Raw genomic sequence first — 10,617 nt, 5'->3', positions numbered from 1 at the left:
GCTTCAAGGCCAAAAAAAAAGTAAATAAAGTAAAATAAAATAAAAATACCAATCACATGCTATTAAAATGGTAGAAGTTAACTTATAACTGAGCATTTTATTTTATTTTTTTTTTTGCGGTACGTGGGCCTCTCACTGTTGTGGCCTCTCCCGTTGTGAAGCACAGGCTCCGGACGCGCAGGCTCAGCGGCCATGGCTCACGCGCCCAGCCGCTCCGTGGCATGTGGGATCTTCCCAGACCGGGGCACGAACCCGTGTCCCCTGCATTGGCAGGCGGACTCTCAACCACTGTGCCACCAGGGAAGCCCATAAGTGAGCATTTTAAAACACTGGTATGCTAGTTTGAATGAAAAGATTACACACACTTTCTTTGTAAAGTTTCCACTTCCTCTTTGTAAAACAAAAAGGCAAACTATATGTGAATCAAGAATTTTATTAAGAGAATTTTATTAAAGTCAGTCAAACTGACATTCAATTATAAAAGGTGTTGACAAACAATTACTGATACACCAGAACTGAAGGAATATTGTACCTCTGAGGCCTTCTTGAGGAACTCACTGGAGAACAAGTTTCAAATAACAAAATGGAGACTTTGACATAAGGACTGGTGGTAAGCACTAAATATATAGTTATTTCTAGAACTAATACTAATTGAAGATTACAGGGGAGGGTAGTATGTTCCCTACTGTCGATGTCAATGTGCTCTGATACTGCAGGTATAGTATAACTATTTAAAAAATGAGGGATAGAATCCACCTGCCAATGCAGGGGACACGGGTTGGAGCCCTGGCCCAGGAAGATCCCCCACACCGCAGAGCAACTAAGCCCGTGTGCCACAGCCCTTGAGCCTGTGCTCTCGAGCCCGTGAGCCACAACTACTGAAGCCTGCGTGCCACACCTTCTGAAGCCTGCGTGCCTCGAGCCCGTGCTCCACAACAGGAGAAGCCACGGCAGTGAGAAGCCTGCGTATGGCAATGAAGAGTAGCCCCCTCTCGCCACAACTAGAGAAACCCCGTGCTCAGCAATGAAGACTCAATGCAGCCAAAAATAAATAAATAAATAAAAGAAAAGAAAATAATGAGGGGAGAGCCTTCAAGGAGGTGGAGCTTAATTTTTCATCACTCGAACGTGGGCTATACTTAGTGACTTGCTTCCAAAGAGTAGTTTATGGAAAGGAGGTGGGGGGTAACTTTACAATTAATCACTACACTTAAATATGCATTTGTATATCTATTAAAAAGTCCTAGAAAGAATTACATACCCAATAGCAATAATCATGCCCCACTGCCTAGACTGTGATGTTTAAACACCACTTCCTAGTAACTGAAACCAGAGATTCTTAGAGAAATGACCAATTTGTGAAGCAGGAAACATACAAGATGTGTTTAGAACATCTTGCCACACCAGAGAGCAAGATCGTAACAAAAAGAATCAGGAGTCAACCTGGAGATGCTCCTACTGGCTGCTAACATTATAAAGAGACAATTAGGCAGTAAGCAACTCCTGTTGGAAGAATACAACATCACACACAGTCCTACCAAAATAAAAAATCAAAAATGAACAGATCAAGACTCTGGATCCAGAGGACAGAGAATCACGTTTAACTCTACTATTAAGTACAATCGGCAAAAGTCAGACTGTGGGGAAAGGATTGAATTCCTTAACAAACAAATCCTAAGAGAAAAAGAACAGGAAGGCCACCTTTGATTAAAGATTTAAAAGGCATCTCAACAATGGAATATTACTCAGCCATAAAAAGATATGGAGTTATTTGTAGTGAGGTGGATGGACCTAGAGTCTGTCATGGAGTGAAGTAAGTCAGAAAGAGAAAATAAATACCATATGCTAAAACATATATAAGGAATCTAAAACAAAACAAAAAAAAGGTTCTGATAACCTAGGGGCAGGGCAGGAATAAAGATGCAGATGTAGAGAATGGACTTGAGGACAGGGGGAGGGGGAAGGGTAAGCTGGGACGAAGTGAGAGAGTAGCATGGACATATATACACTCCCAAATGTAAAATAGCTAGCTAGTGGGAAGCAGCTGTATCCCATGGGGAGAGCAGCTCGGTACTCTGTGACCACCTAGAGGGGTGGGATAGGGAGGGTGGGAGGGAGACACAAGAGGGAGGGGATATGGGGATATATGTGTACACATAGCTGATTCACTTTGTTATACAGCAGAGACTAACGCACCACTGTAAAGCAATTATACTCCAATAAAGGTGTTAAAAATAAATAAAAGGCATAGCAAAGACAATCAGAAAACAGGCAAGATGAACTGTAATGTTTAGACAGACATAACTGGTTATTAAAATCATAGAGAAATGCAAAACTACGATTGCAATAAATGTCAAGATAGAGGAGTCCATTAATGCCAGAGTTGATTTACTAAGATAAATCACATTTTGGGCCATAAAACATGTGTTAGAAAATTTAATAGAATAGAAATCATACAATGAATGTTTTCAGACCACAGTGAAATTAAACTAGAAACCAGTAAGAGGAAGATAACTGGAAAATTCAAAACTATTTGGAAATTAAATAACATACTTCTAAATAACACATGGGTCAAAGGAGTTTCAAGAGAAATTAAATATTTTTTGAACTAAATGAAATTGAAAATACAAATTTTCAAAATTTGTAGGGTGAAGTGAAAGCAGTGTTTTTTTTTGTTTGTTTTGATGTGGACCATTAAAAAAAAATATATAATATTTATATTTTTTTGGCTGCGCCAGGTCTTAGCTGCAGCACACAGGATCTTCATTGGTTGGGGAACTAGATCCCACATGCTGCAACTGGGAGTCTGAATGCTGCAACTAAGAAAACAGTGTTTAGAAGTTTCTGGCTCTAAATACATAAATTAAAAAATGAAGAAAGATTGAAGATCAATAATCTAAGCTTCGGGCTTCCCTGGTGGCGCAGTGGTTGAGAGTCCGCCTGCCGATGCAGGGGACACGGGTTCGTGCCCCGGTCCGGGAGGATCCCACATGCCGTGGATCGGCTGGGCCCGTGAACCATGGCCGCTGAGCCTGCGCGTCCAGAGCCTGTGCTCCGCAACGGGAGAGGCCACAATAGTGAGAGGCCTGCGTACCGCAAAAAATAAATAAATAAAAAATCTAAGCTTCCACTTTAGGGAACCAGAGAAGGAATGGCTATTTAAACCTAAAACAAGCATAGAAGTTATAAAAATCACAACAGAAATCAATGAAATTGAAAACAGGAAATCAACAGACAAAATCAACAAAAACCAAAAGTTGGTTCTTTACAAATATTGACAAAACTCTAGCTAGACTAACCAAGGAAAAACAGAAGACACAAATTACTACTATCAGACATTGAAGAGGTAACTTTACTATTGACATTACAGGAATAAAAAGAAGCATAGGGGAATACTAGAAACAACTGTATGCCAACCAATTAGATAACTCAGATGAAATGAACAAATTCTTAGAAAGACACAAACTACGAAAACTGACTCATGAAGAAACAGAAAATCCAAATAGATCTATAAGAAATAAACGAATTAGCAATCAAAACACTTCCCACAAAGAAAATCCCAGGACCAAGTGACTTCACTGGTGAATTCTAAAAAACGTTAAGGAAGAGTTAATACAAACCCTTCACAAATTCTTCCAAAAGAAAGGACAGCAGGGAACATTCCCCATCTCATTCTGAGGCCTATATAACTCTAATAAAAAATAGACAAAGACATCACACACAAAAAGAAATGCACAGAATATCTTTAATGAATATATACTAAAAACCTTTAAAAAATTAGCAAATCAAGTCCATTAATAAAAAGGATTATACATCATGACCAAATGGGATATATCCAAAGAAACACGAAGTTGATTTAATATCTGAAAATCAATTAATGTAATACACTACACATCAATAGGATAAAGGACAAAAACCACATGATCATCTCAATAGATGTGGAAAAAGAATTTGACAAAATGCAACGCCGTTTCATGATTAAAAAACACTCAACAAAGTAGGAATAGAAGGGAACTTAATCTCGTAAAGGGCATCTATGAAAAACTCATATTTAACACCATACTTAATGGTGAAAGACTAAATGCTTTTCCCCTAAGATCAGGAACAAGACAAGGATGTTTTCTCTCACCACATATGTTCAATATTTACTGAAAGAGGGAAGGAAGGGAGGGAGGGAGGGAGGGAGGAAGGGAGGGAGGAAGGAAAGAAGGAAGGAAGGAAGGAAGGAAGGAAGGAAGGAAGGAAGGAAGGAAGGAAGGAAGGAAGGAAGGAAGGGAAGGAAGGAGGAATGAATAAAAGGTGTGGAAGGAAGGAATAAAACATGTACAGACTGGAAAGAAAGAAGGAAAACTATCTCTCTTTGCATATGACAGGATCTTGACCTTGTACATATAAAATTCTAAGGAATACAGGAAAAAACTGTCAGAAGAAATAAACAAATTTAGCAAGTTTGTGGGAACACACAAAATCCAAACTGTATATACATAACTTCAAACTGTATTGTAGTGACATCAGGAAAGATGGCAGAGTGGAAAGCTCCAGGAATCTATCCCTCCACTGACCCAACCATCAGATTGCCAGGAACTGTCTGAAGCAACTACATGGTATAGCCAGTAGAGCAGACAAATATTTGCACCATCCAAGAGACAGCTGGATGAAGAGGCTGGTAAACTTTTGTCTATTTCGGCTTCAGTGAGATGGTGGCTGCTATCTATTCCTCAGTCTTAAGCCCTGGAGCTGGCAGCTATGGAAACAGCAGCCTACACACATTCCTGGTGTGGCGTGCTGGACCCAGAGTGGGTCATAAGGACTCTGTCCTTCAAAAGATGGGGTTGTGGGTTCTGATTTGATAAATGAGCAGCAGCCATGGAGGTGGGCCATTGTTTCAACCCATGGGCTGATGGGCTTCCTAGACATGAGTTTAAAGAGATAGGTTTTTTTCTCTTTTGAGAGCCATTTAAGGAAATCTCTGTCAGTACACTGGCTGACTGTAGAGACAACAGAAGAGAAACTTCAGTGAACATACACAACAAAGAATACATACTTTGCAAAAAATAGTATGGAAAAGCTACAGAAGGATGGCTCCAGCCATCAACAAAGAAAACTCAGCAATCCCTGATGAGTGGAAGTATTAGATTTCCAGAGAGTTACCACAACATGATACTCAGAGTATCCACTTCTCAACAAAAAATACAAAACATAAAAAGAAATAGAGAAGTATGGTCCAGTCACAGGAAGTAAAGAGTCTAAGGAAACTATCCCTGGGGAAGGCCAGATATTAGAATTATTAGTCAAAGGTGTTACAGCGACTATTTTAAATGTGAATCAGCTAAAGGAAACCATAAACAAAGAACTAAAGGAAATTAGTAAGGTGACATCTGAACAAAATGAGAATATCAATAAAGGGATGGAAACTATAAAGGGCAATGAAAAAGAAATTCTGGAGCTGAAAAGTACAATAACTGAAATGAAACACAGAGGGATTCAAAAGTAGATCAGAACAAGTAGAAGAAAGAATCAATGAATTTGAAGATTAGATATTAAGAAATTAACCAATCTGAGGATAAAAATAATGAGGAAAAAATAATGAAGAAAAGTGAACGGAGTCTAAGGGACCTGTGGGATACCATCAAGAAGAACAACATATACATTATAGGAATCCCAGAAAGAGAAGACAGAAAGGGGCAGAAGAAATACTTGAAGAAATAATGGCTAAAACTTCCCAAATCTGATGAAATATATGAATACACATCTCCAAGAAGCTCAACAAACCCCAAACGGTAAACTTAAAGAGATCCACATCTTTTTAAGGAATACATTATAGTCAAACTGCTAAAACTCAAAGAGAGAATCTTCAAAGCAGCAAGACAGAAGTGACTCCTCATGTACAAAGGATCTTCAGTAGGGTTAACAGCAGATTTCTCATCTGAAGCCATGAAGATCAAAAGGCAATGGGATGACATTCTTAAAATACTGAAATAAAAAAACTGTCACCTAAAAATTCTGTATCTGGCAAAACTATCTTTCAAGAATGAAGAAGAAATTAAGACATTTCCAGATAAACAAAAGCTGAGGATGCTCTTTACCAGTATATATGCCTTACAAGAAATCCTAAAATGGGGACTTCCCTGGTGGTCCAGTGGTTAAGACTCCACTATCCCAATGCAGGGGGCCCGGGTTTGATCCTTGGTGAGGGAACTAGATCCCACATGCTGCAATGAAAAGACCCAGTGCAGCCAAATAAATATTAAAAAAAAAAAAAAAGAAATCCTAAAATGAGTTATTCAGACTGAAATGAAAGAACACTAGACAGTAACTCAAAGACATAAGAAAATATTAAAAAACAGTAGTGAAGGTAACTTCATAGGTAAGTAAAAAGCCAGTATTACTGTACTTCGGGTTTAGTTTATATTTATAATACCTCCCTTTTCTTTTACATACATACATATATATATATATGTGAGTGTATGTGTGTGTGTGTGTGTGTGTGTGTGTGTGTGGCTGTGTTGGGTCTTCGTTGCTGCACGCAGACTTTCTCTAGTTGCGGTGAGCAGGGGCTACTCTTCACTGTGGTGTGTGGGCTTCTCCCTGAGGTGGCTCCTCTTATTGCGGTGCACAGGCTTCAGTAGTTGTGGCAAGCGGGCTCAGTAGTTGGGGTTCACAGGCTCAGCTGTTCCTCGGCATGTGGGATCTTCCCGGACCAGGGATCGAACCTGTGTCCCTTGCACTGGCAGGCAGATTCTTAACCACTGCACCACCAGGGAAGTCCCAATGTCTCCCTTTTCATATATGATTTAAAAGAAACATGCATAAAATAATTATAAATCTATGGTAATGGGTATATAATGTATAAAGATGTAATCTGTGACAATAATAACATAAAGAGGGAAAGGAGGAGATATACAGGAGCAAAGCGTTTGTATACTATTAGAACTATTATTCAAAGCATATTATCATAATTTTATGATGTTAATTGTAATCCCCGTGATAACTCCCAAGAAAATAACTTTTAAAATATACAGAAAAAGAAAGAAGGGAATCAAAATGGTACACTGCAAAACTAACTTACTACAAAAATGGCAGTAATGGAGGAAATGAGGAATAAAAAACATGGAAGATACACAGAAAACAAATAGCTAAATGACATAAGTAAACCCTTCTTTATCAGTAATCACATTAAATGTAAGTGCTTTGGACTGGACATTTGTGTCCTCCCAAAGTTCATCTGTTGAAATCCTAACCTCTGATGTATTAGGAGGTGGGGCTTTTGGGAGGTAGTTAGGTCATGAGGTGGAATCCTCATGAATAGGATTAGTGTCCTTATAAGATGAGACACGAGAGAGCTTGCTTCCTCTCTGCTCTCCCCCATGTGACGATACAACAAGAAGACACTCACTGCAAATCAGGAAGAGTGGTCTCACCAGTCATCAGGCATGCCGGCACCCTGATCTTGGACTTCCCAGCCTCCAGAACTGTGAGAAATAAGTCTGTTGTTTAAGCTACCCAGTCTATGGTATTCTGTTACAGCAGCCTGAATTAGGATAACATGTAAGTGGTAAGGAGATTGAATTAGTAATGAAAAACCTCACAACAGAGAAAATCCCAGAACCAGATGGCTTCACTGGTGAATTATACCAAACGTTTAAAAAAGAATCAATACCAATTATTCACAAATTCTTCCAACAAACTGAAGAAGAGGAAAACACTTTCTAACTCACTCTATGAAGTCAGAATTACTTTGATACCAAAACTATACAAAGGCACTACAAGAAAAGAAACAACAGATGAAAATCTTTATGAAGATAGATGCAAACACCCAACAGAATACTAGCAAGCCAAATTCAGCAGCATATGAAAAGGACCATCCCATGACCAAGTGGGATTTATTCCTGGAACGCAAGTGTGGTTTGACATATTAAAATTAACCAATGTAGTAAATCACATTATTAGAAAGAAGGAATAAAACCACATGATCATTCCAATTGTTGCAGGAAAAGCATTTAATAAAACTCAATATAAAAACACTCAATAAACCAGGTATAGCAGGGAAATTCCTGAACACAATAAAAGTCATATGTGGAAAACCCACAGCTAACATCATATTCAATTGTGAAAGACTGAGAGCTTTTCCTCTAAGATCAGGAACAAGGCAACAGTGCCACCTTTCACCACTTCCATTCAACATAGTTCTGGAATTTCAAACCAGAGCAATTAGGAAAGAAAAACAAATAAAAGGCATCCAAATTGGAAAGGAAGAAGTAAAGTTCTCTCTGTATGCATATGTTATGGTTTGACATGTAAAAAAACCTAATGATTCCACAAAAAACTGTTAGAGCTAATAAATTCAGCAAACCTGAAGGATACATACAAAATCAACACACAAATCAGTTGTATTTCTATATACTTGCAATGAACAAGACAAAAGCAAATTGTAAAAGCAATTCAATTTACAATAGCATCAAAAAGAATAACGTACTTTGCAATGTAAAATGATGCAGCCACTATGGAAAGCAGTTTGGTGGTTCCCCAGAAAGCTAAACACAGAATTATCATATGATTCAGAAATTGCACTCCTAGATACATATCCAGAGGAACTGAAACCAGGCACTTGAACAGAGACTTATATGCCAATTTTCGTTATAGCATTATTTATAATAGGCAAAATTTATAAACAATCCATGTGTTCACCAGTAGATAAATGGATAGAATAAAATGTGCTATGTACATATAACAGAATATTATTCAGACGTAAAAAGGAAAGAAGTTCTGATGCCTGCTACAACCTGGATGAAACTTGAAAAGCTCATGTTGAGCAAAATAATGCAGACACAAAAGGACAAATATTGTATGATTCCATTTACACGAGGTATCTGAAAATAGGCAAATCCACAGAGACAGAAAATAGTTTTGAGAATACCAGTGGTTGGGGAAGGGGGAATGAGGAGTTACTGCTTAATGGTTACAAAGAGGTAATGAAAACATTTTGGAAATAGTCGTGGTAAAGTTTGCATAATATTGTGAATGTAATTAATGCCACTGAACTGTATAGTTAAAATGGCAAATTTTATGTTATGTATTTACTACAATTAAAAAATTAATAATGTAATATATCAAAAACCAATGAATTATATACTTTAAATGGGTGAGCTGTATGGTATATGAATATTTGTCAAGCTGTTTCAAAATAAATAAATAATAAGTACAATATTTAAAAAATCAATTGTATCTCTATAGTAGCAATAAGCAAACAAAAAATGAAACCAAGAAAGCTGTTCCAACTACTCAGCCATAAAAAAGAATAAAATTTTGCCATTTGCAACAACATGGATGGACTTGGAAAGTATTATGCTTAGTGAAATAAGCCAGACAAAGACAAATACTGTATGATATCACTTACGTGTGAAATCTAAAAAATAAAACGAACTAGTGAATATAGCAAAAAGACGAAAATAGACTCACAGACACAGAGAACAAACTAATGGTTACCAGTGGGGAGAGGGAAGAGGGGGGCAAGATAGGGGTAGGGGGTTAAGAGCTAGAAACTATTATGTATAAAATAAATAAGCTACAAGGATATATTGTACAACACAGGGAATATAGCCAATATTTTATAAGTGTATGAAGATAGCCTTTAAAAATTGTAAACCATTATGCTGTACACCTGAATACTGTAAATCAATTATACCTCAATAAAAAATTATAAAATAAAAAAATAAAGCTAATCAAAGGGGCCTGCCACAAATATTTTTGCTACATAGACCAGACCGCAACATTTTTCCTACACTTACTAATGCCAGTAATTATGTGTCAATGGCAGGAAGCTGTAATGACATGAAGAATCTACTACAATAAGGATTATGTCTTATTAAAATCTGTAATAACCAAGGGGCACAGAAAAAAACTGTCTTCCTCTGGGCCTGACTGTATTTCTGCTTGAATGTGTTAAGTGAGTTGTATAATAAATTAACAATAGTTAATATTAAAAAAATAAAGCTATTCCATTTACAGTAGCATAAAAATAATAAAAGTTAGGAGTGAGTTTGACAAATGAAAAACTTTTACTCTGAATATTATAGAACAATTGAAAGAATTTAAGTTAGAAGTAAATAAATTCTAAAATCAGTCCAGGTACACAGATCAGAAGACTTCATATTAAGGGGGGCAAATTTTTCCAAATTTATCTATAGATTCAACACAATACCTATAAAAATCCCAGATGACTTCTTTGCAGAAATTGACAGGCTGTTCATAAACTCACCTGGAAATGCAAGGGGCCCAGGACAGCCAGAACAATATGGAAAAAGAGTTCCAAAATGTAGAGCTCACAATTTCAAAACTTATGGCAAAGTTTTAGTAAACAAAACAGTGTGGTAGTGGCCTAAGTCTAGACCAAGGAATAGAATTGAGAATCCAGAAATAAGCCTTCACAAATACAACTCACTTATCTTTGACAGATTGCCAGGACAATTCAATAGTGAAAGAATAGTCTTTTCAACAAATGGTGGTGGGAACACTGGCTAGGCATGTGCAAAAGAATGAAGTTGGATAAAAGTCCTAGAAGAGAACACAGGCAAAACATTCTCTGACATAAGTCATAGCAATGTTTTCTTAGGTCAG

Source organism: Neophocaena asiaeorientalis, unplaced genomic scaffold, assembly GCF_003031525.2.
Source record: "Neophocaena asiaeorientalis asiaeorientalis breed wild unplaced genomic scaffold, Neophocaena_asiaeorientalis_V1.1 scaffold98, whole genome shotgun sequence".
NCBI lineage: Eukaryota > Metazoa > Chordata > Mammalia > Artiodactyla > Phocoenidae > Neophocaena > Neophocaena asiaeorientalis.
Note: the sequence above shows the minus strand (reverse complement) of the source record.